Source organism: Dermacentor albipictus, chromosome 1 (assembly GCF_038994185.2).
Source record: "Dermacentor albipictus isolate Rhodes 1998 colony chromosome 1, USDA_Dalb.pri_finalv2, whole genome shotgun sequence".
Lineage (NCBI taxonomy): Eukaryota > Metazoa > Arthropoda > Arachnida > Ixodida > Ixodidae > Dermacentor > Dermacentor albipictus.
In genome coordinates this window covers 147,391,340-147,418,368 of record NC_091821.1, presented here as the reverse complement: position 1 = coordinate 147,418,368, position 27,029 = coordinate 147,391,340, and the positions used below count along the sequence as shown (strand labels likewise).

General features: G+C 46.2%; 1 protein-coding gene and 1 pseudogene across 7 annotated transcripts in view; one reads left to right on the top strand and one right to left on the bottom strand.

Annotated features, from left to right (window-relative positions):
• Positions 1–5,914, bottom strand: part of LOC135911016 ((Lyso)-N-acylphosphatidylethanolamine lipase-like) — a 146,873-nt gene extending 140,959 nt beyond the window's left edge. For 3 of the 7 annotated variants that reach the window (XM_065443091.2, XM_065443093.2, XM_065443094.2), the window contains exon 1: positions 5,690–5,911. The gene's annotated coding sequence lies outside the window, so the exon portion shown is untranslated. Of the gene's footprint in view, positions 1–5,689 lie in introns of all 7 variants that reach the window. The other 4 variants (XM_065443087.2, XM_065443088.2, XM_065443089.2 and 1 more) reach the window with 2 other exon arrangements.
• A 4,499-nt stretch (positions 5,915–10,413) lies between these two features.
• LOC135911039 (U2 spliceosomal RNA) lies at positions 10,414–10,595 on the top strand (annotated as a pseudogene).
• Positions 10,596–27,029: the final 16,434 nt, after the last annotated feature.

Below are 27,029 nucleotides of genomic sequence, written 5' to 3'. Positions count from 1 at the left end.
TATGAGTTTCCTCACAGGGCAGGATTTAAGAAGCGAGTTACGACAAGCACGGGATTTTTAGGAGTCTACACATGCAGTGCTTCAGCTGCTCCACACTAACATGACTCGTTCTTTTTTTTTTCTTGCTATTTCACCAATGGAGCCTGAAGAATCTGTTCTTCTACGGCTTAACGTGTAAATGTAACTGTTGAAGCTGCGAAAAGGTAAACATATAAAGGACTTCATTTCTTCTGTACGCTCCGCCTATGGACCTTTAAAAAAACGGCCACAAGTGCGTGAGCGACAACGCCTCTCGTCATAGTTCCGCAAGCTCAACTTGTGTCATGTAATCGCGTCAAGCGAACAAATCATTAAGTCTAACGCCGGGAAACAGAAATACTGAAAAACTTCCGTTCTGATCGCTGCGTCGCACTGAGTTGCGCCAACACCTTCACCAAAGGAGCTGACAGAAATTAGGTGAAGTTACATAGGTTATAGAACTAACGAAGGTTATGGCTCATCGTGTCTTCTTTCTCCGTAAACGCGTTATCATCATCGCATGCTGTATATAATTTTTTGTGCCTTTGTTCCCTTGTATGCACGCCTGCTTGTTTTGCTTCACACAAGCACGCCGCCTAGCATAAAGTATTCCGCCGTTATGCAGGCCCCTCGTGCTTTGGTTTTCTTTTCATTCTTATCGTTTCATCCTTGGGCTATATACCACATCAAGCGTCTAGTTTACATTTCTGCAAGGAGAGAACGCTGAAGGACTAACTACGTGAAATATAGCCAGTTCATCTGCAGGCGCTCAAAAACACCTGAATAACTGTGATTGCAAGTAATATACTGCTACGAATGCGTTTCTGCATCCCAGTTACAACAATCGAGCATCTAGCGAACGTGTTATCGATGGCTTATACTTGAAACGGTGCGTATAGGATTTGAGAAATTCCGCCTTTTCTTGCGGGCGTCTTCATGTTACACGTGCACTTAATTAATGTGTGACCTGGCAATATGTTTTTCTGCATTAGTGCTGCCTTGGTGTAAACACAGCTTCCTCATCTTAATTCATGGCGGCGCCACAATGCAAGGGAACGCCACACGAAGCAAGCGGCTTTGCTGGATAATACATGACTTCCTGTTTTCTTGCCTGCTTTTCGCTGGTCTTTACTTGTTTCTCAATTTTCTTTTTGTGATCTTGGCAACATCCTCCGTACAAGTTGTTGCACGTGACATTAAAGTTCAGTCGAAAGTCAGTGTCTTGTCCTGTCTATTTATTTTTTCCCCCGTGTAGTGTTCCCTTATATACGCTATATGCAGTCATGAATTCGTACCGACTAGTTCAACTCTTATTACTTCTATAGTTCCTTATTTTCTTTTTTTTTTCAGGAACGCGTGGTTATTGATATTGTGTCTTTCATTATGAAAAGAGCCAATATGCCCATTTCTTCATGAAAATGACAAAAATTGTTATGGAGAAGTCGATAACAAATGTTCCGAATATTCCGCACGTTCGCAATGAAAAAAAAAAGTATCTTGCCTCAGCAACAACGCAAAAATGATGCTGCCCAATTAAGCCAGCATAGATCACGAAGAAATAAGCAATTATACCACTTTTCCTAAAGCAACACACGCACATGACACGTTTTCAAAACACGCACCATTTTCGTTTTAATGCGGAAGCATTTCTACGCCTACCCAACAGGGAAACCCGTCCGTCCGTCATGTAAGACATCATCATCATCATCATCATGTCTTACATGACGATACCACCTTTAAGGTAGGGCCCGAGCGTCTCGCTTCAACGCGAACTACACTCTTCGACAAAGGTGCTATCGTGAGCAATATGAGCGGGAGCACAGGAGCGCGCGTCAGATAGCTTCGGACCCTGCTAAGAGCGATACGTGGCGACCGCCGTCGGAAACAAAGTGGAAAGGAGGACGCTGCTTTAATAACTGTTTGCACTCCCGCCATGCGTCTCTTTATACAAAGTGCGGAACTTTGCATCGCCTGCGCGCATCGATAAAGCTGTTTGATATTCCGGTTACTGAAAACTTTGTGCACCGAAGCGTGGCCAATAGCAGCAATGTTTTGAAGCGTAAATACTCGAGCGCTGCCTCCCTGGGAAATCTGTCCGTCTGTCTGAAACGCGTGACACGATGCGCTCCATGAGATATACACCCAGTCGTAAGGGGGTATATCTGAATATACCTTATGCTAAACGCAGGAACGGGCGCCTAAGTGCCGCGCTCTTAATAAAAAAAAAAGCATGACCGAAAAAGTGACTCGCTGTAAGTTACTGCGCACGTAACCGTCTTATCGGCTATCGGCCTGCAGTGAAACGCCATAAACTGCCGTTTTCAACGAACGCAGGCGCGGTGGGAGCCAACAGTTAGCAGAAGAGCGTCCCTCTTTCCTTTCCCATCTGTTTTCGACAGCGCCATCCGGCTATTGCTGCAACTAAAATTCGAGGTTATTTGCGACGCATTCGCGTGTTCCCGCTCACACTGCTCACGCTAGTACACCCGTTGAGGTGTATATCTGCCACACAACACACTCTATACACTCTTTAAAATGTTTACACCCTTTGGGGCTTATCTTGTCCCACAACAATAATAGACATCTGTCTTGGCCGCGTTTCCTTTCTTTAACGCGGGGAGCCCGCTACTTTCCAGTCACGAACGGCATGCGCGTTATCAGTATGACGCAGTATTCTCAACAGGAAAGCAGTCGAGCGCCGAGTTTTCAAGAAAGGAAACGCAAGCAAGGCAGATGACGATTATCGTTGTGGGACAAACATACACTCCAAAGGGTGTAACCGTTTTAAAAGTAAGAAAAGTTTACACCCTTTGGAGTGCATGTCTCACAATAATAATCGTCATCTGCCTTGCCCGCATTTCCTTTCTTGAAAACGCTGCGCTCGTTACTTTTCTGTCGGGAATGCTATGTCATGCCGATAACGCGCATGCCGTTCGTTACTGGAAAGTACCGGACTCGCAGCGTTAAAGAAAGGAAATGCGACAAGACAGATGACGATTATCGTTGTATGGCAAATATAGACCCCAAGGGGTGCGACTGTTTTTAGAGTGAAATAATCGTTATCTGCCTTGCTTGCGTTTCCTTTCTTGAAAACGCCGCGCCCGCTACTTTCCTGTCGGAAATGCTATGTCATGCTGATAACGCGCATGTCGTTCTTTCAAATCAAATCAAATCTTTATTTTCCATCAGGTGCTACAGATGGAGGGGCTTCGGAAAAAAAGCTGCCACTTGGCGGCTTGACGAGTCCGCAGACCTATATATAAGGCAGCGTCTAGACAGCACCAGAGCATAAACAAGCGATAAACAAATGAAGACACTTGATCAAAGCAAATAAATAAAATAAAAAATCCTGAGCCAGATCAATCAAATACAGTCAACACAAAAGAATGAACAAGCAATAAGCGTATCAGGACACTTCATAAATGCAGAAGAAAAGAAAAAGTCTTGAGCTAGATAAAAACAAACACCAGAATAGGTGAAATCAGGTTAGTCAATGAGCAAACAGGCCTTTAAGTGTAACAGCGGAGCAACTAAATTAATCAAAATTCAGTGACTCATAATAGTTTAAAAGAGATGGCAGAGAGAAACACAAACGTTCCATACCAGAATTCAAGCGTGGTACAGCAACCTTCCAGTTTTCTCCACGTCTAGTATTGTAACATTTCTCATTTCTTTCTAAATGTGCCAAGGCATCGAGGTTATGAATATTTTTTTTCACTTCATATTTAAACCGAGCACTCAAACGGTAGCGGTATGGCTTGTGAGCTGTAATAACATGTGCCCTGTGAAAGAATTCTGCAGTGGTCGCATTATGACGAGCATTGTACACGTGGCGTAGATACCGTTTTTGCATATGGAATATTTTTTGTGTGTTAGAGAAAGTAGTTGTGCCCCAGACAAGGTGGCAATAGTTGACGTGTGGATAGAAAAGAGAATTATAGACCAATATTTTTGTTTTAGTAGAAAGCACGTACCGGAGACGACCGACTACACCGGTTATTCGAGCAAGTTTGGCTAATACAAAATTAACATGCGGTTCCCAGGACAGATTGGCAGTGAATATCACACCTAGACATTTAATCTGGTCAACAATGTCAACTTGGTGAGAGTTTAAAACAATATCGGCATGAGGAGGAACAGGTTTATTTTTCGGCCGGAAGCCAACTGCTTTTGTTTTATTTTCGTTAATCTTCATGTAATTGGATAAGGACCATTGCTGCAGTTTGACTATGGTATCATTGCAATCAGTGGTAAGGTTATCGATATTATTACCAGAAAAAAGTATGCTGGTATCTACTGGGAAGTACCGGACTCGCAGCGTTAAAGAAAGGAAATGCGACAAGACAGATGACGATTATCGTTGTATGGCAAATATACACCCCAAGGGGTGCGACTGTTTTTAGAGTGAAATAATCGTTATCTGCCTTGCTTGCGTTTCCTTTCTTGAAAACGCCACGCCCGCTACTTTCCTGTCGGAAATGCTATGTCATGCTGATAACGCGCATGTCGTTCTTTACTGGGAAGTACCGGACTCGCAGCGTTAAAGAAAGGAAATGCGGACAGGACAGATGACGTTTATCGTTGATCGGCAAAATACGACCCAAAGGGTGTAATTTTGTTTTAGAGTGTAAGCGGTGAGAACACGGCGTGAAGCCGCTGCCGGAGTACGGTTTATCATTATTGATAATGGTTCGACGCTGATGGATAAGGCGCTAAAGAGCAATAACGGCTTATAATGGTTGGAACGTCACCAGCGCACCTGGCGCCGCCACCTGCAGTAGTTTGCTTGTGTCAGCACTTCACCTTGCGCCGCCATCCGCAGCAGTTCGTGTCACAGCAGCGCATTCGTTTATGGTCAGATCAAGTCTCATAACATTCATAATTACACCTGGCTGCGTCGAGATGAGCGAGTGGCGCAATGCTTACGCATTCTCAGACAACTCCCAAGAGAGTTTCCGCGCGAATATTTTCGCTCTGAAGTAAACAAAAAAATGATAGCACGAGCGTTTCCTGCTAAGGAGCTCGCAATCATTTGGCCGCTCCGGCCAGACTGCAAACAGATAACTGTGACACATGTGCGATTAAGTCTTCTTCGTTGGGCAACAAAACCTTCAACGCGACTACCCACGTGCTGCGCAGTTGCAAGCATGTCGCGACAGTAACTTAATGTCATCGTCAGAGCGACTGTTAAAAGAGCTCAGAGCGTGGCGCATGAACGATGGGTTAACGCGGCACGCTACTGCTTTGAAAGAACTTTGAAATTTCCAAGAGTACACCCCAAAATTAACAGAATACAGGCAGAATGGATTGGCCGCATTAAACGCACAGTGGGCGCGCAGACTCGCCCTAAAAACGATGTCGTGTCGGAACAAAAGCTGCGTGAAATTTCACACGCTGCCTCCAGGTTGCTCGAACGCTCACGTGGAGTTGCAGAGCGAAAGATGAAGTCAACACGAGGAAAGCGCTTCATCGTCGAACTTCGTTTGAAACACGACAGGAACGCCGCTGCAGAGAAAATCGCGGTCTCAAAAGTGCAAGCTTGACCAGTCGGCAACTGATAATCGGTGAAGTGACAGACCCGACAAAGCACAAGCACGCAGCTGAAACAGCACGTAACGCTTCGACGATCGAAGCAGCACGGCAGCAAAACAATCGGACAAAGAGTACTCACCGAGAGACACAGGCGGACGGTGCAGCTGTAGAGCACCGGGTGCAGCAGACGACGCGCGCGCTCACGATCGAAGCAGGCAGCGGTTCACGACAGACTCCATAAAACGACAGCAACGCCTCGTTTCGCCGCGCTGGCTGCGCGCCTGTGCGCGCAGTGAAAATAAGCAGCGGCAGGCGAGACGCGAAGGTCGACGTGTTATCTTTCTTGGTTGCCTCGTTCTATAAACGAGCGACGTCGAAGACCCCGCATTACCGGCGTGAAACGCGGTTGCGTCACACGCGCTGATTACGAGCGGTGGCGACTCGAGCCAGGGTCTGCGCGCGCTATCGGTTCTCTCCTCCTCGCCTGCCATCCACTCCTCCCTTGGGGCTCTCCGCACCAACGCCGTTTCTCTTCCTCTTTCCGTTCCACGGGGATGTTTACGCCCCCGCTGAGCCTTCCAGTGAAGCCGGACGCCGTTGTCGGGAAACGAAACTTCTTATTTATGCTTCGCAATTCGGCTTTGTGTACTACGAAAGGAGCACGTGGTGCTCTTGTCAAATAATTCCATTGTTCACGCCAACTTGTTTAGCAAAAACGTTAGCGCCGCTTTGGTCCTTGCTCGTACTGCCTGTGGATTATCGAGAGCGCGAAAGAGAGAAAGAAAAACTGGCAAACGCTGCGCTTTTGTCAAACTACTCTTTTTACCTTTTTTTTTCTTTACGAGATATGTAATGAAAGAGAGATAGAGAGATAAGGATGCCTCATTTTCATAGCAAATACGCCTGCTATTAAGGCAGCCTTTGTCTGACTTGTGCACACAAATGGAAGCGGTACAAAAATGTCGTGGACACGTGTAACGCAGTGAGAGTTGCAAGGGCTGATATGCCACTTATCTGATGTACATGTAAAACAGGAACAAGCAGCACTTGCGGAGCGTGTGCATACAGAATACCTGTAGCACTTTTGAAACATTTAATCAAGGAAGGGCTGAGTCCTCTAAACGTCCGCGCAAACATCCGCATGTATTGGTTAAAACTCAGTGCACCATAAGAATCCAAAATCAAGAAAGGGGCTGACAGATGGAATAGCGCACTGTGGTATAAAGGTTGTTTACAACCTTTATACCACATTGTACCATAAGGTCAATTTATATTGTACTTTAGGAAATATACGCCCCTTCTGTGGACATTAACTGCGGGCCGCCAATTTTATTATTTCGTTCCGAAGGACTCATTCCTTACGTCTTATGCCACTATTGGATTTTATAAAGATTAAAGTGAGATTAACCTGCGATTGTTCACGTAGAGGAAAGTAATATCAGAAGAATGCTTTGTTCTCCAATGCTTTCTCACTTTTGACTTGTACGACGTGTCTTACAGAGCCGCTGCTTTGTAAACCTAGCTTAGCTACGACTTGAACTCAGGAGATATCTGCTCTCTTGAAGACTACAATGAAAGTATGACGTCGTAAGTTTCTGAGATCAATCGTAACGAGTATTCTTCACCTTAGTCGCAGATTTATTTATTTCTGCTAAAAGAATACTCGGCGTGCACAAAAATGCAATTTCGTGAGAGATGTTTGCCGTTGAACAAAGAAAAAGAGACGCTGTCATTGCCTAAAGGTGTGAGCACCACCTTCATGCGCAAATAAATTGGAAGAAAAAAAATATGACCAACCATTTGCCGCTGCCGAACCAGTTTGATGATCACGGCGCAACAGCCAGTCTGACACTCTAGAGGATAAACGTTTTCACGAGGCATACTTACAGTTGTCAATACGCATATCACATATGCGTCGGAATGCGGCAGCAGCGCTACACATGCCGCGGTTAATGAGGCGGCGCGAGACCCCCATCGTTTCACGTAACGAAGTTTCCTATCGGGAAAACTCGTCAGTTTAGCTAGACGGGTCGCTGGTTTTATTGATGAGATTCGTACTATAGGAGGACCCTGCAAGTCGCTGGGCATTTCTCCACCTCTGCTCAGTTTGCAGCCGCCTAAGTCCGAACATTTGCAATACAGAATAAATGGAGACGTGAGTTTTCATGTGTTGCGCAGTTGCTTCAGTTGCCGCCAAACTCCAACTGCGCATGTGTAGTTATCGGTGCCCAGCGTCCCCTCGTCACCCACGACGCGGTGCGGCGGGACCACCGCGCTTGTTTGCCTTGTCAACAATGACCGGCACGAGGACGCGCGAAGGAGAGCGTTCTCACCACGGCAACAAATGAGGCCTCTCGTTAATCAGCACGTTATATCACACTGCAAGACCTTGTCGCTGCACAGTTACATAATGCACGCGCGAGGCAATCCTTGTCGTTAGCGATCTCGTTTCGTGACCTTCTTATGTTTTGCTTTTCTCTTTCGGCATGACTTTGTAAAGAGAGTTTGTTTCACTAGTCAAGTGCTGGCAGATGTCCCATCGATGAACGTGTGCCAAAGCCTTGATGAGGAAGGCTTTCGCGCTGGCCGTTACGCGTCATTGAAGCCGACTTCTGCAAAACGGGGAAGTACACTGCACTGCGAGGAATTGTGCGCTGACTCGCCACAAATGACGCAGCAGATTTGACACGTTTTAGAGAGCTTGGGCGCAGGCAGCCCGCCCACTGTCTGACGCAAGTGCAAAGTGCAAAGTTGCGGCCCCTTCAGTTTGAAATTAGCAATTGTTTGCCTGTAGGCTTCACCCTCGACGACACTCTCGCATGCATGTTTAGGCAACGTGTGCTGGTTCTGGTTATTTTGTTCGATTTGTTAATGTTCTAGCGAACTGCCAGTATAAAGGGCCAGCGTTACAACTATTGAAAAAGGCATCAGCAATAATGACGCTGTCGCTGACTCTGTAAAGGAAGCAAGGCAAAATATTTCTAAAAGGATCGATCAGCTGGCAGACGTTGTCGGCGACATGAATAACCCTATGGGAAAGAATAGCCTTATTATTAAAGGTTTAAGGTTTTGAAAGGATACAATGAATCTGAACAGATAGTCAAGAAAAAAAAATGGTCTACGCACGTCAAGATAACAACTGGTGACGTCGAACGGCTCATCATAGTTCAATTTCTGAATTTAAAATTGAAGACAGAAGCTCTGCGCGATGCATTCAAATTGAAAATCATGACTTGCCCTAAAGTCTGCATCGACGTAAAAGAAAAAAAAAAGGAAAGACTTCTCACCTAATGTTCAATTAGCACGGAAAAAGCTGTGAGAATTCGTGAACAGCAATCGTGAAAACAACGAGCGTTTTTCTGTTAACAAGCTTCACATGCATTACAAAGTTTAGCAATATGATCCAGCCACGTACAAACGCTGTCGTCGAGGCTTCTGCTAGGACGTCCAACACAACCCGATGACAGCCCACAGCTTCCCATGTCGCGGATTCAGCTTCAGTGCCTGTGGCGAACTTTTGCAAATTATATCGTAAGCTTGACGTTTTAAAAGCTACCTCGCATGCATGCTCAATTGACATCACTGTCGGTATAGAAACCTGGCTATCAGACGGCGTAGGTATACAGCAGCTACATTTCGCTTCCTTCATTTGCAATTTATCGAAAAAAAAAACAGACCTTTCTCTCGGGGAGGGGTAGTGAAAACCGCGATCAAGGATCGAAGTTACAGTTCTTCTGCTGTTGCCATTGATGCACCCCTCGAAATCATTCTCATGTCTCTGGATCTTAGCCATAATAAATCCATCACAGGTGCCTGCTATCGACCACCTGGTAGCCATCCGGAGTTAGTTGATCTCAACGGAGTCATAGACAACATCTCGAACAGGTATCCAAACCGTTTCCTTATTCTCGGTGGCGATTTCAACTACCCTTCCGTTAACTGGTCATCATGTCAAGTCACGTCCCACACTAATCGATTTAAATGCTTGCAGTTCCTCCAATCACTCCAGTTTCGCAAGCTAACCCACCATGCACACGAACCTATTCGTGGTGATCATGTTCTGGACTTAGTTTTAACAAATCAACCCGACCTCATCACCACCCGAGTATTAGAACGAAAAGTGATCACAAGATTGTGCATTGCTCAGTCTCACGTTCCCGTGTCGAGAAAGTTAAAGCGAAAAAGCGCATATTGAATTATGCGCGTGCGGACAATGTAAAAATGAATCGTATGTTAGGCACGTTTTGTGCTGACTTTCTAAACTTTACAACTCGTTCAACTGAAGAGAATTGGCGTTTGTTTCGCGATAATCTAAAAGAAATGAGAAAATGCTGTGTTCCAAAACCTGACCAAGACCTCGAAGTATGATATCCGTGGTTCAAGCGAGATGTCAAAAGTAGCACAAACAAAAAGACAGCGTACAGAAAGGCTACTTAGACTTAAACTACTTAGACTGGCAAAACTACAGAAAGGTTTCGAAGGTAACTGAAAATTTTATTATTGAAGGCAAAGAAAACTACTTTAATTTTACTCTTTCCAGTATCTTAAAAAAACAATCTGAAAGAAATATGGTACGTTATAAAGCCAAAAATCATTAGACATTCCACTCTGTGAAGGTGGATGGCCGGCGAAGCTGTTTAGCATACGACACAGAGGTGACACAGAATTTTGAACAAAGGCACGAACTGATTTACCAGGATTTTTATATACATTCGCTTGCACGACGGGACCGCCGCCTCGAGGAGCCGGAGGAAACCAGAAACGCGTGACATTTCGACGAGACAGTCACCACGGGAGAGCGGAAGGAAAGGAAAGGACATACGCAAGCGCTTGGAACGCCGACAAAGAGAGGGCAGTGTAGACATGGCCGACGCGGGTCAAAGTGAAGTATTTGTTCTTATCCGCTTAATATATCTGATACGGGTTGTATTTGGACCCAATATATTAAACTTATTTTTGCAAGTTGGCGGAGTGCTTGAAGCCTGCTTCACCTCCGCCGCGGGTCCACCCGTTATTCCACTATTTTCGATATCGGCCCACGGTTTTTGGTCCATGGACATCGATCTGCTGGAATCTAGCCATATACAGCTTCGCTGTAAGAACAATCAGCCCGCTCCTTCACTATTCAATGACAGCGGAAATTTCTTATTACCAGAAAGTAGCACCGCTAAATTTAACAAACATTTTACAAGTGTATTTACTGATGAATTGCCACTTGCGAATCCTGCTGACTACCTTCCAGAACCTAATATTTCATTTTCTTTTTCACCTACCGTGACGTCAGCACACGGTGTAGCCTGTGAAATCGACCGTTTGCCGCTCAACACAAGCCTGGGGCTCGACGGCATCAGTTCTGAACTTTTTATGACAACTTGTCGGCATTCACCCCAGTTACTTTCGTTGATACTCCAGCAATCCCTCGACTCAGGTTTGTGTGCCAGAGGACTGAAGATCCGCTTATATCCTACCAATATTTAAATCGGGTGTAAAGGCTGATTCGAACAGCTAACGACCAACTCCCCTTACATCTGTTTGCTGCAAGCTGATGAAGCATATTCTTTACACGCATATTCTGAACTTCTCATTCAACGATCAACATGGCTTCCGTAGAAGAATTACCTCGAACGCAACCATACAAGATAGTAACAGACCTTCATTACTCTTTGCACAATCATTTCTCAGTCGACGCCCTTTTTGTATACTTTGAGAAAGCCCTTGATAAGGTTATACATAAGCGTTTAATGCTTAAAATTCTCAATTTGCCGCTCGACCTAAATAGAAAGTGGTGCATCGAATAATTTTTATATAATTGAATGCAGACATTTAAACTAGGCAGTTAAATTTCCAGTTCAGCATGGTTAAACTCAGGTGTGCCTCGAGGGGGTGTGTTAGGCCCTCTACTATTTCTAATATCTACGCATAAATGACATCGCTTCAGACATAACTTCGTCAATCAGTATTTTTGCCCACGATTGTGTAGTCTATGAAACCATAATTAATCCCTCGGACGTGGACACCCTACAGATGTATCTCTTTTTGCTTTCAGAATGGTGTAAAAGATGGCAAATGAATATGAACGTACACAAGACAAAACATGATAAATTTTCCTCCGATGCTAATATTTTTAGGTGTTACTTTTACATTAAATCTAAACTGGACAGCCCACATAGGGCACCTCACTTCTAAGGCCTTTAGGAAACCGGGACTTCTGGAACTTCGGTTACATCTTGCTAATGAAGAGGCCAGACTCCTTGCGTGTATTTCAATGATACGGTCTTCTTTGGAAGTTGCTTCCGTTATATGGCATCCCCACCAAGCTCCTCTTACAAATATGCTCGAATCAGTGCAGAACATCCCGTTTCATTCTATCATCATATGCACGGTAGCAAAGCGTATCCGCTTTGAAGGAATCCCTTAATGTCAATTCACTTACCATGCGCATAAAGCTTTCCCGGCTATCATTTTTTTATTCACTCTTCCATAGTAATGCTCCGTTTGTGCTTGTGCATATGCTGGCAGCACCTCACACCTCATCATGCCTCGATCATTGCTGTAAAGCTTGCCCAATATTTGCACGCACGAACAAGTATCAGAACTTACCATCAGCCTCATCAATTACAGACTGGAATCCATTGCCATCCAAAATTGCCATCATAAAAGAGCCAGTTTCTTTTCTTCAGTCATTTTAAAACTTTCTAGCAGAAATCCTTCCACTTGTTTCGTAATGTGTTCAATAATTGCTTTATGTACCTTCATTTTTAAAGTCATGTGTCATTGCATGTCAATTATACTGTTTTTCCCTTATTTCGGTCCGCTTATTACGGTCTTTTTTCAAAATTAAAGAAACCTAAGGTCGTCATTTTGACACGATCGCTTAAACCAAGTTCGAATCGCAGAAGGCTGCTCGACTCCTTCCGAAAGGAACACGTCCAGCACATATTCCCAAAGTGGCAGGAATGCTGGGGCCGCTGTATTGCTTCGCAAGACGACTATTTCGGAGGCGACAGTGTTTGAATGCACATAAATTACTTTCTTCAAGACTCAACCACTCTCGAAACTTTTTGGCACCACCTTGTATTAGAACGGCTTACTTGCGCAGTCACTTGTTATTTTTTGTTATTTGTTACTTGTTATTATGTTTTTTTTTTGTCATACACTATATACATAATAGAGGGATAAGACATATGCCTCTTAACAGCAACTTCGAATTTAAATTGGTGGGTTTAATCCCTCGAAACTGCTCAGTGGGTTATGAGAGACGGCCGGGGGTCTTCAACGACAGCCCGGGGGCATCCAAGGTGTACCTAAATCTAGGAGCGTTCTTGCATCGCGTCGAAGCGCGGTCGCCGTGGCTGGGAGTCGAACCCGCGGCCTCGTGCTCAGCGGCAGAACGCCATAGCCACTGATCAATCGCGACGGGTAGCGGCGAAACAATAAAGAATAATTTCACACTTACATTCAACTTCCGGATGAAGATTAGCCATAACTTGCCGCTGACTGTTTCTTAACCGGCGTAAAGAAGCCAACATAACAACAAGGAAAACATGAGAAGCCAACAAAGACATCAAGGAAAACATACGGGAAATCACATGTACTTACCAAATGAATTAAAGAAATGATAAATTAATGGCAATGAAAGTGGATGAAAAAACAACTTGCCGCAGGCGGGGAACGATCCCACGTCTTCGCATTACGCGTGCGATGCTCTAACCAATTGAGCTGCTGCGGCGCGGTTTCCCCATCCACTTTCTTGGGTATTCATGTGTTAGTAGGAGAACTAATCTTGGGAGCGTTAGCCAGCACCACCACTCACAAACCTTGGCGACGGATGTGGAACATCCTTTCTGCCGCAGGCGTCACGAGTACGTGATCTTTAAGGGTGAAGGCAACTGGTCAATAAACCCGCACATGCTACCTGAAGGCATCAATGTTGCCGGACTCGAGACCCTCGTTATGCAAGAACGAGAAGAAAGGGGGTTAACCGAGGGACCCGATTTTTATTAATCATATCACGAGAAGCCAACATACACAGACACCAAGGAAAGCATAGGGGAAATCACTTGTACTTACCGATTGAATGAAAGAAATTATAAATTAATGGCCATGAAAGTGGATCGAAGAAACAACTTGCCGCAGGTGGGGAACGATCCCACGTCTTCGCATTACGTGGGATCGTTCCCCACCTGCGGCAAGTTGTTTTTTCATCCACTTTCATTACCATTATTTATAATTTCTTTAATTCAATCGGTAAGTACAAGTGATTTCCCCTAAGTTTTCACTGGTGTCTGTGTATGCTGGCTTCTCGTGATATAAACGGCGTATGGTACACAAGCTAGGCAAACTGAATCGTAAAGCATGGGACGGAGGAGCAGGCGCTCTGCACGCGCTGCAAGATATCGACCACGGTTTCTTGAGCCTCTCTTGATTCCAAGGCTATTTAGCCCTGGTACAACCGTACTCCAGTTCATTTCGGTCCTTCTCCGTACAAAGAGTGAAGGAGTAAGCGACTTTCTTTCCGATGTCGTGCAGCCGTCCCAACCAACCCTGCTTTGAAGAGCTGTATATAGAAGGAATCAAGCAGAAAATTATGCCTGTCCTTCACGTACTACTTACTAACTTGAGGCATCTTGATGTATTAATTAATCAATTACCATACGAATAAATAATTATAACCAGCCATTACTTAGCACAAAAAATATTTGATTATTTATTTACGTTACTCGTGCGTGAATAGAGAGATCTGACAGGGTAAGGGTTAATCAGAACTGAGTCCGCCTGGATACCCTAAACCGGGGAAGGTGAAGAGGGGACAAAAGATGAATGGGAAAAGAGAGTGTTTATCCACGTAGGTACACACTCGAGAGTTGGTCACACAGTCACATGCAGTAAAGGCCAGTGGACGTGATAAAATACGGCAGTGTGGCTTTCTGCATCGCAAGCTCACGACGCCACGTTTCGAGATATTTCTGCGAACGGTTTATCCTCTCTAAACGACTCAGACTCGGGTCTGTTGTCTAACCGACTATCCATTTTCGAAGAAACAGCAGCCGTGTAACAGGTGCTACACGCTCTTGTAACTTTATGCAGAAGGGAATTAGCAATGGTGCAACATAGCAATGTACATGCGGAATTAGCATATAGCATACGTAGCAACTTGCAATGCAGCAGAGTAGCTCGAAGCTACATGATGCATAGTGGAGCGACCGCCCAACGGCGTTGGGCTCTGGTTCGATGCCCAGACCACGATGAATATTTCGTCAATTGCGAGGCTTTCTTTCTGAGAAACCCGTTTCTTTTGTAGCTTCGTGTTCATAGTCAGCTGGATGACATTCTTATTTTCCTCTCATCAACACCCCCGCCCCCCCTTGCGGATTTTCATAGAGCTCATTTGCAAGGTAAGCAGCGTGTTTTCGACATCTAGGATGCCAGTAAGCAAATAATAATAATAATAATAATAATAATAATAATAATAATAATAATAATAATAATAATAATAATAATAATAATAATAATAATAATAATAATTTATTGATGGCTTGAGAATAATACAGTGCAAAAATCGGGCCTGCCAAAGCCGCAGTGGGCTTGAACGGCAGTGCCTGGCAGACAGCGACAGAGCCATCAGTAACACGTTGTTAGTTTGTAGACAACAGTGAAGAAAAAAAAACACACACACACACATGACAGGCTTCCGATCACGCATTAATGTGTCTAAGAGCCTTTCTGATACCATATTTCGTCTGCACATCTTATATGCTTTGGGGAAGTAAATTAAGCATTGCTGGAACATAATAGTTACGGAGTCTTCGACCGTATCTCGACTTACAGCGCGGTGTAACATAAGGATTCTTTGGTTTCAGGCAACGAACAGGCACATAAGGAATTTTATACTGGCTTATCCAAAAATACTTTGAGACAACAGTTTCTCGCAGCAAAGAATTGAAATCAGGTAAATACAAAGTTTTGAACACATCAGATTTGGAGGAGACATCATATGCAACATGCTTCAGAATACCACGAAGGACGGAATTGACCCGGTTTACCAAATGTTGAGCGCCATGACCATATTGTAGATATCCCATACCGGATTACACTGCAGCATAAGGCACGTACAACAAGCTTTCGGACAGACAATGGCATGTAAAATTTAATATTATACAAAACACAAGACACAGCGCGGAGTTTCTGACAAATATGTGTGCAATGAGTGTTCCAGGATAATTAACTGTTAAAAAAAACACCAAGGTATTTAATTGAACAAGCGCATTGCACAGGGTCACAGGAACAAGGATTGCAATGTGATGAGTGCAAATATAATGGGGACGATAAGGTAACTTGCTTGACAGGGTTGTGGAAACAGATCAGTTGAGTTTTGGACGCATTGATATCGACTACATTGTTCCGAAACCAGTCCATCACTTTTGTTGCCATTTGTAAAGAAGAGGTGGCGTCAGTGTAACTTCGAGCGTATGGACAGTGTCATCAGCATACTGATATAATTTGACGTTCACAACATTAGATAAATCGTAGAAATATAAATTAAATAATAACGGACTTAAAATTGAACTTTGAGGGACGCCAGTTTTAATTTCGGTCAGGTTGCTACAAAATTTTCCAATAGACACAAGTTGGTGCCTGTGTGTGTGTGTGTGTGTGTGTGTGTGCGTGTGTGCGTGTGTGCGTGTGTGTGTGTGTGTGTGTGTGTGTGTGTGTGTGCGTGTGCGTGTGCGTGTGTGTGTGTGTGTGTGTGTGTGTGCGTGTGCGTGTGCGTGTGTGCGTGTGTGTGTGTGTGTGTGTGTGTGTGTGTGTGTGTGTGTGTGTGTGTGTGTGTGTGTGTGTGTGTGTGTGTGTGTGTGTGTGTGTGTGTGTGTGTGTGTGTGTGTGTGTGTGAAAACATTTATTGTAATGAGGTCCGGAGGCTCGGCTTCTTAAGCCAAGGCGGGCCGCTCCCATGTTGGCACTGTCAGGCCAAGCCTTTCAGCGACATCATGGCCCCTCTGGGCGGCCCTTAGTTGGTCCTGAAACAGTGGGCTTTGAATCCTTTTCTCCCACTGTGTCCATTCTTCAACGAGGTTGGGGAGAGTTGCGGGACACCCCGCCAGCATATGTCTGATTCCAATGATGCCATTACAATCGTTGCTGGTGCCTGTGAGATAAGAAGTTTTTCAGAAGCCGAAAAAACGCACCCCAAAAGCCTAGCAAAGGAAGTTTGGTAAGTAGTATAATATGACAGACGCTGTCAAACCCTTCACGGACGTCGAGAAACAGTGCAAAAGCAATCTGATTGTGTTTCAAACGCAGAGTTTAGTGTATCGGAAAAATCTTCAAGCAGCAACTGCGTACCCCTATTCGGCACAAAGCCATACTGGCTAGGAGATAACAGGCCACGATTGTTTAAAAAGCTGCTCATTGTCTTGAGCAGATGTTTTTCCAATATCTGCCCAATGCATGAGAGGATTGAAATAGGCCGGTAGTTTCGATATTGTTGCGTGCGCCACTTATAAAAAGAGGAATGACCAGCGCATTCTTCAGATTAACGGGAATGATACCAGTGGTAATAATATTGTTTAAAATGAGCAGTAGCACATCTTTTATTGCTTCGAAAGTTCTGCGCAGCTCTAACATTGAAATACTATCAATTCCTGGAGACTAATTTGGTTTTAGACTGAAAAGGATTGATTTCAGATCATGTTCCGAAAACATGGGAAGAAAGGCAGTTCCTGAAATACTAGTTTGCAATGTTCAAATGGCTGGATGAGGTCTCGCTACACCGGACACTTTCGAAAAAAAAAAATGAGTTAAAAGCATTAGTGGTGGCTGCACCATTTGAAGAAAAACGACACATCAGATCAACATGGCGATTAGCGTTTACATCACCACCTCTAAGATTGTTAATTAGGGACCATGTTTTCCTGCTGTCACAACGAGCGTCCGTGAATTTTGCTCATATGTTATTACGTTTTGCTATACGTATCATAGCACTGACCTTATTTCGAAGCTCTTTGAACCGAAGCCGCAACGCAGTACAATTAGGACTTCTCATTCTTTGAATCCATAACAAGTATTTTGCTTTTATTGCCGCGAGTATTTCTGTCGACATCCATTTTTGGTTCAAGTTACGTTGTTTGATTTTGAATAAATTATGGGTTTTTATGTGCCAAAACCACTTTCTGATTATGAGGCACGCCGTAGTGGAGGACTCCGGAAATTTAGACTACCTGGGCTTCTTTAACGTGCACCTAAATCTAAATACACGGGTGTTTTCACATTTCGCCCCCATCGAAATGAGGCCGCCGTGGCCAATGTTGTTTGATTTTACAGCCCCGTGTAGCTGCAAGCCGGAAATCAGTGAACAGTGTTACAAAGTTGTCATAGGCGTCGCCTGGAGGCATAGTCATCAAAAAGTTATGCCAGTCGTGATTCATTACAAATTTGTCAAAAGCCAAGGGGTCAAAAATTGAGATTTGTTTCATTTCATTTGGAGCTACCAAGTCAGTAGTGTCATCTGTTAGAGAGCAGCATACCATGTAATGATCAGCAAGTTTCATTGCAATAACGGCAGATTTGACACTCAAGTTATGTGCACGTATATTTATATGATCTATGCAAGATGTGACAAGATGACCAGCAAGGACTTTTTCGCGCGTAGATTCACAGATCGTGTTTTGCAAGCCCCATTTGGAAATGACGTCCAGATAATTACTAACTGTCGTCGCTGAAGGGCGTAGCGTATCTATGTTGACATCCCCAATTAGGCAAACATGGTCCATTGACGACCGCGAGGCCAGGGCGGCATCCAGTTCATTCAGGAATATACGACCGTTGCAACAGGGTGGGCGATAAACCGCAAGCAAAATTAGCGACAAGGAAGGTGCGTAAAGACGAACTGCCACAATTTCAGCTTGGGAAAGCGAGAAAGTCAGCTCAGTTATCTATCGCCCATGTGTCTCGGATGAAAACAGCCACGCCTCCACCCCTTTTAATTGGCCGAGTATACGAAAAACTTGGTATCCAATTATCTGATACTGATTGATGCAGGCGGACGGAATGTGAATCTCGGTAAGCACGATCGCATCGAAATAGGAGTTCAAAAGAGTAATTAAGCCATGAAAATGGCCCCAATGCTTTCTAATACTGCGAATGTTGACGTGAACAGCACGGAAGGCGCAACCATTAAGATTTGGAAAGAAACTACAGACCTCGTTCAGGTTAATACATGTCTTGAAGGCATCTTTGTTCATGCTCATGCAATACTCTCGAGATCAGATGCCTTATTGATATACAGAATAGGTGCATCTTCATCCCTCTTAGCCAGTATCCTGCCGTTTTTGGTACAAACGAATTTAAAATTTTTTTCTTTGCCTTTTTGCCTTGCCAGCCGATACAGCTCCCGTTGTGCACGCAAAAGATTGTCGTTGAAGTAAAGCCGCGGAAAGGTGCTATCATGAGCAAGCTCACGTAAGACTCCTAGTGCAGCGAGCCATTGCTGTTTGGCCGAGACAGTGTGCATTTGCACAAGAATTACAGGAATGGGTTTGCTCCGTGCGGGAAGTCGGTGAACGGCAGAAATATCGGTCGGTTTGGATTCGGAAATGTTTAGCTTCGCGGCCAGTCCTGACAAGAAGGAAGGCAAATCCTCGTTGGGGTTATATTGCAGGCCATGAATTTCGAAATTGCAGCGTTGGCTGTGTTGCTCTAATTCGCTAAGTTCAGAGCCAACTTTCTCAAGCAGCTCAGCCTGGGCAACAATCTTAGCGGAGAGTGTATCTACTTGCGTGCCAAGCTCGCCGACTGCTATCTGGTTCGCAGTTACAGTGGGCGACATCGATTCATATTTAACAGCAATGGAATCGAGCGACCCCTGTATCTGCAGAACAGTTTGTGCAGTTCTTTCTCCGATAGCTTTGAAGGTCAGCAATTATTCCACTCGACTAGCCAACATTTCGACTGTAGCTCGTCAGCCGGTCTAGTTCATATTTACAGTCAAAAGTTGTTATAGTGCTCCATCATCCGATTTATTACCCATTGCAGGTTGCTTGACGGCTTGCGTCTTACATGCCGGGCAGATCCAAAATCCCCGTCTTGCTAATAATAATAATAATAATAATAATAATAATAATAATAATAATAATAATAATAATAATAATAATAATAATAATAATAATAATAATAATAACCTACGAATTGCTTTATCTCGAAAGAGCAAATAACCTGACCCAAGAACCGACAAAGTGCTTGCGTTCCACAAATAACATTTCGTCCTGTTAAAAGCCGCAGAAAGCCGCTACGCTGTCGTCACTGCATCCACCCGTAGTTGCATGGCGAGGCATGGCGAAACCCGACCAGGCACTCCTTCCTAGTCGGCTAAGCGTTTTCGCAGAGGCAGGCAGCAGGGCAGGGCATGCAGGGTAGGCAGATAAGTAGGTGGGTTCCTGTCTCGCCTCGTTTTGAGCCTCTTCAACGCACATTTCTTTCTTTTTTTTTATTTATGAAAAGCGAAGCTTTCGTGGAGCGGCTAACTAAATTGCTAACTAAATTACACTGTTCGTCTTCTTCAACGCATGTTGCAGCAAGCAGTGTGTTGTTGATTTGCCGGGAAGACAAATCAACAAGGCGCGGAGACACGCTCCCGTCACGCTAACCATGCGACTGCGGAATAACACACCTCCGGGATCGCCCTACTTTTCACCCCGCCATCTTCGCGGCCAGCCCACATTACTCGGCAAGAAGTCGACCGAGCAGAAGCTCCAACCAATGGGAAAGAAGGCATACAAAGCTTCGCTTCAATGAAGGAATTATGCTCTTTGAGGCGTATACTTGTTGCACTGAGAATATTTAGGTACCGTTTCTTGTTTCACTGCGCAATGCCGCAGGGAACAGAGCCGGCCACCGGAACATAGGTGTGGTACAGACAAGGATACTTATATAAGCCGAATCGTTATACGGTTGCTGTCCCGTGTGTGATCTATTCGGCAAGGCAGCAGCTGCAGGAGTCACGGTCAGGAAAGCACTGTAGGGTTCGCCTAGAAAACTTCATCGTAAAAGAAACTCAAGTGTCAAATGGTGGGATCGATCCTCTGTCTCCTAGCACAGCAGCCAGACGCTCTAACCATTGGGCCACTCGCACGCATAATTCTCTGGTGCCAAAGGTCTTTGAGGCGTTTGGCGTGAGCGTCACGTGTTAGTTCCTCGCATTCATCTATCGTAGAAGCTAGCGTAGAGTAATAAATTTACTCCGCAAATAGTGCTTTTTTGCTGCGAACATACCACTGCCCTCCCCCCCTCCGGCGCCAACAACCAACGGCCCTCCCCCCTCTGCGAAAAATTCTGCGGACGCCCTTGCAGGTAACTCTTTGTGGCAAGAAAATTGAAGTCCAAGCCTACATCGCACCCCCGAATCGAGCCATCCAGGGTATTATCTATCGAGCCTACAACGGCGAATCCCCTCAGGAGACCCTGCGGGAATTTCAGCAGTCTAATCCGCTGCTGCCAGTCGTACAGGCCGGACATGTCTCACAGGCTTCCAGAGTCCCTCAAGTTCTTCGGCTCATCACACATCACCTCATCACAGAACATGCCACTAATCCTGCCTCTCAACAATAAACGCAGATCTGCAATACAGGCCCGATGAAAGCCTTCAATTAAAAAAAACGTGGTCCTTCCTACGTCGCCTGATAGAACCATCTATAGTAAAGGCGGAAACTAGAAAACTAATCACCCACGTGCTCCGCCTAACGAAGCAGCGATGTCAGGTCATAGTACAAACCCTAATTCAAACCTACTTTCCGCAGCACGCGACCAAGTTCATGTCAGACTGCGGAGGCCTCCCCAAGCCAGAATTAGACAGCCACATAGCGGAGGCAGATGTGTATGCAGCGTTACATCAGCTACGCACCACCTCAGCACCGGGCCCTGATCCCGCCACCAACAAATCTCTACGCAACTTCTGCATCCCCAATAGAAACATGCAAAGGTTACTTTAATCACAGTCAGGTAAACCGTTCGACCTAGCTAATTTGCGTCCAGTCTCCTTCACCTTATGTGCAGTGTTAGATACGGACCCTTTTCCCGGCATCCTTCGAGTTCACCAGACCACATCGAATCGCCGCCACACTCAATTAAGGTGCGCAGAAGCGCGTCTAACACGTTCCCGGACCTGTCCGACAGGTGGGCGACCGTAACCCGAGGCGTCGCACGTCTAGACGAGTTGGCGACTCCCACCTCGTGCGCCGCACATGGAGCTATTGTCCCACTGCCTGACTCTTACCGAAAGTGCAACGGGAGCCTGGAACGGTTCCCGGTAGTTGATCCTGGTCCCGAGCAAAGCTGAGCTCTGAAAGCTCGTTCGAAAACAACCCGTCTCCTCCAGCTCAGCGCTTTCAGATGGGGATGCTACACCAAAGCAACGCCGGCTGTAAGTCACCCGTGAGTAAGTCACCGTGAAGCCCTCGGAGACACACCATTTGCCGATTGTGACGGCAGTTGCATACTATTAGGATCGGCCTGCAGTGGTACTGCTCTGCAAAACTATCTCAGCCCGCTGCAGGTGCTTCGATCGACCTGCGGTGGTGGCGCCCTTCAGAGAACCAGCGAGGACGACAGCGCTAACCAACCATGAACTCCCTTCGGAGAACTGGAGACTACGGCAGCGTTAATCCACCATGCGCCTCGTTCGGACAATCGGCGACGGCAGCAGGGCTGGCCACGTTTGGCGCCCCGTGTATTGTTGGTTGATTTTCCGGTTGTTCATGGTCTCTCTGCAGCAAGAAGAGCTTCCCTAACAAAAGGGTGCTTTGCAGTATGTTTTCCTCTGGCCCCGGGATTCGTCACAGTCTGCTGACACTCGTGGCGACTGCAGGAGAAAGCCAGGTCTGGATTTTAGAGGCGCCGGCTGGGGTCAGGCGTGACCACCTAGCTATGAGGACGCACTCAACTCGGATTCTGGGAATACAAAGTGCGCACGTGTGTGTGTGAGCCCTCCTCCTCCAAAAAGGCGGGTCAACTTCGATGACGTTGGGCGCTACGAATTGACTGGTCGAACGTTTCCCTCACCTAGGAAACTAGGCACCAATGGAATGTTTATACGCAGCTGTTGTCGGCTGCTAATGCGTGCTCGTCATCGTACTCGTGAGCTGTGTGCTCGCATGCTGTGCTTCGTCTTGCGGGCTCCATTTGGGAGTCACGCTAGACTGTCGAATTTATCTTGTTCTACTGTAAATATCTGTAAATAAACCCTGTACGCCTACTTCCTCCCAAGTTCCTCCCTACGACCTCCAACCCTTACAAATGGTGGCAGCGGCGAGATCGTCCGACAACCCTTACAACTGGTGGCAGCGGTGGGATCGTGCGACAACTCCTACAACTGAATGGCAGCGGTGAGATCGGCCTACGACTCGTAGACAGCAACGGCAGCTCACGGACTTTGGCACATGGTGACCGACCGGTATCCCGATCAAGTTGAAGGCGACTTGGGATTGACCACCTCTTACAACTGACTGGATGCGGCGGAGAAGGACTGGTGATATGGTGCTGCTTGAGGGGGTAAGCGTTTGGTTTTGGCTGTAAGATTTACGAGGCTTCAATTTCTCTGGCTTTGTAGATTTGAATCACTGGGGATCCTTTACTTGTAGTCTGATTTGCGTGCGTATCGCAGCAAGTATTGTGTGACAGCAGAGCCAAAGCTTAAAGTAGCAACAACGGTCTTATTGTGTTTGACGAGAGCTGACCAGTTGTGGTTGTGTGAAGAGGTCAAGGTAGACGTAGAGGAGGACTTCAAGGAAGCAGAAATTCGTAAAACCATTCTCCAAAGTGACAATGATTTGAAACTCGTCGAACAACTAGGTAAACGAATTCTAAGCAAAAAACGGGAACAGGAAGAAATGAGGCAAAAACAGGAAAAAGCTAGGCAGAGACTCAAAATAATTTTGTAGGAAGAAGGTCTAACAGAAGTAACGAGGTAGTACGTCGCTGCATTGAACAAAGAGGTTCAAGGTTTGGAGCAGTCAATCGAACGAAGTCAACAGCGGCTTGAGAAATCTGTAGGCTGGACGCAGCGAAAGTGGAAGGAAGTCGAGAGCAGATTTTGGTCGAAAGCTGTGAGAAGTAGTAGTACCTGCGAGATTAGCCACACGTTCATAAGTGAACTCAAAGTGCTAGCAGCTAACGATGCCTTAGTGGCAACAGAGGCCGTTAAAGGCTGTAGTGAAAGCGACGAGGTGCTGTGCCCACCGAGCACTGTAGAGACAGCTAGGCCACCTGTGAATGAATTGGCACAGTCACCGCGCATGTGTGTCACTTGTAATGTTAACGAGGTTGTTAACGAAATGTAGAGTACTGCTGACCCGACAGACACGAGCACCCATATTGAGTCAGATCTGCGTGCCGAAGAGAAGTGCCAGCTGGACGATGCAGTTGAGGGTAGTACGCAGGATTGCGAACTACGTAGCTCAAGGGAACACAACTGCATGGTTCAGGGATCGGTGCAGCTATCCACCAGTCTAGGTAGCCAAAAGAAGGATGATTTAGTTATGAATCATTCGGGCTGTGCGCGTGAGACAGCGATAGAGACCAACGAGCTGTGTGCCGACGCCCAGCGTGAGCTGGGCAATGCAGTAGAGGGCAGTTCGCAAGAGTGCGAGTTGCATAGCCCGAGTAAAGACTGCTGCATTGTTCCAGAGTCGGTTGAGCTGTCCGCCAGTCGAGGCAAAGAGAGAGTTGATTTAAATGAAAATCACTCCGATTGTGCGGGTAGGAGAGCGATCCAGGCCGATTATATGTGTACCGGCCAGCTTGAGGCGCGAGAAGGCGGCATGAAAGGGAATTCAAAGAGAAAGTGCCGTAGAAAGAAGCGCCGTAAAGATCAGAATGCGGTGAGTAGTGTAGCGCAGCCAAAGACGGCATGTCTTTGGTTAAAAATAAAAGAACGATGCGGTCGTCGTTGAAGACGTGTGCGCATCAAGCACGTTCGAGCCACCGGTCAAAGAGAGGCCGAGAAGCGTGTTCTGCACGGACGCGGGCAAAGGGCACGGGGCAGTTACGTTCCTCGTCGTTCCGTCGTTCTTTTCGGAGTGCAGCAAGTAGCGCGAGGGAGCGCAAGGTGGCAGGACGAGACGAGTGGATAGGGAGTCGCGACTATAGGTCAGTCGAGTTCCTGATGAAAGCCTAGCGCCAGGACGCAAATTGACAAGACACTACAACATCTTGACGGAGTTGACAGGGTGTCGGTCATTTTGTTGTTCCTGGGTAGCCACAATAGCTTTCGACCCGCGACCACCTCGAGTACGGCTGAAAAGTATGAATCCGTCGTAAACGTTTGGAACGGGAGACCAAGACAGCTTCCGTAGAAGTGAAGCGTTTTAGAGCGCAGCTCTTTGGCGTCCGTTCCTGGGTTTCGCGTCGTCGTCGGCGTTGTCGTCGGCCTCGTAACCAGCTCCGCCCCCCTTTCATCCCGCCAGCGCTAGCAGCGACCGACTGATACCGCTGGATGCCGCTGACGCCGCTAGAGAGTCAAGATAACGTGACTGCATAGAACACCGTCGCCGCCATGCAGAAAGAGGAGGAAAGGGTCCCCCCCCCCCCTGTTCTTGTGTGGCGGATAGGGTGCTCTTCAGTTGCCGACGCGCCGGTTATTTCACGTAGGCCCCGGCACGTCGACGAATACGTGACCACCTTCCCACGGCTAGACCTGGTTCTTAGCGCTGCGGAAGCGAGGGTATCATATTGTTTGTGTCGGCATCGGCGGCGTTGTCCCTGAAACCAACTCCGCAGCTGGGGTTGACTCACTATCGGCGTCAGCGGCATCAGTCAGTCGCTGCTATCTCTTCCCTCCTCCCTTTATCGTGTTGTCCGCTTGCTGCGCGCGCTTCTGCCCCCATCGTTTGCCGCTGGGTGTACACGCCGCCCCCCTCCCCCCTCTTCCTGCGAGTCTCCGGTTGTCAAAGCGCCGGCTCGAACTTAATTCCTTTCTTCGCTCCTCCTCCAATGCAACCCCTGTGCGGTGGCAATCAGAGAGCCAGATCGGTGGCGGCGGATCTGTATATGTGCACCGCCCGAGCCGAAATTGCCGCTGCCGTTCGCCCTGTGCGGTGGCAATCAGAGAGCCAGATCGGTGGCGGCGGATCTGTATATGTGCACCGCCCGAGCCGAAATTGCCGCTGCCGTTCGCCACTGCGAAATTATCTGCCAGTTCTTTCTGAGCCATGAGCGAGACGACCGATGGAAGTCCTCCGTCTGCTGCTGCTGCTGCTGCTGCTAAACGAGCTGCCAGAGCAGAGGCCCAGTGCCGTCGCCGTCAGAATCCAGAGGTGCGTGCCGCCGAAGCAAAAGCTTACCGTCGCCGCCGTCGAGATGATCCAGGAGTACTTTGTTAAAGGAATACGTGTGAAAAATAAAAAAAAAATTCTGTGATAGCGCATACATGTGTTGCTCGATTTCTTTGCCTCAATCTATCGAAAAGGTGAAACAGCTTATTTGCTGCGCTCAAATTTCGCATTAGGAAGTAACGTAATCGTCGGTAATTTTTTGTTTTGTTTTGTTTTTTGAGCATTGGAGAATTTTCGCGATTTAAGACTAAAGTTTCTTTTAATATGTAAGGTAGGAGCTTTTGTTTTTTTGTGTGTGTGTTTTCGTTTGAGAAGCTCAGAGATTTAAGAGATGTGTTTTATGTAAACCTTAAGTTTCGCGAGGTGTTAATGAATGTGTAGATTGGCGTTTTCTTTTCTTTTTTGTGAGTAAACTGAAGCGCCAAGGTTATCGATGAGAGGCCTATGGTAACGCGCGTAGTTAACCTTCTTCATTTTTAGAAGTGTTTTCGACATTTCTAAAGTTAAGGGCGTAGGTTTTCAGTAAGTGCATAATTTGCACTGAGAAGCGTTCTTAGTTCCATTAGCGCGTGTCCTGTGCGTGTCCTGTGCGGACGGAAGGAAGCAGAATGTTTATGACTGGGTCGCTCGTGTGTGTTGAGGACGGCCGCGTTCTGACTTCTCTAGTAAGCGTGCGTGGAACTAGTTATTAAAAGACGCATTTTTAAGGGTTCTGCGGAGTGCGTAAGTTACGCAAGTTTCGTTGTTGTTTAATTTACGTGTCCTGTATGGGCTAGAGGAAGAAACGTGAGTAGGCCTTATGAAACGTTTGCTTACGATGCAAATAAGCGTTCTGAATAGGGACCACAAGGCTAGCGCGATCGTGATTACATACCTGTGGAGTTGACCAGACTGTTCAGTGGCACCAGTACGTGCCATAAGTACGCCACTGCGATAGGGTAAGAACAGGCTGTTCGTGAAGTTAGGCCGCTTAAGTTATGTTCGGTTGTTTTCCTTAATTGTTTAACTTCCTCCCGTTTATTTTGCAACGACAATATCACTCTGACCTTGTCGGCATTCGAGGAGATATGGAAAGCAGTTTAGAAAGGTGGTTCGTACTGCTTTATCAAAATTGAGGAAAGAAAACATCAGGGTTCATTTTGACTTAGTAATAGCCTG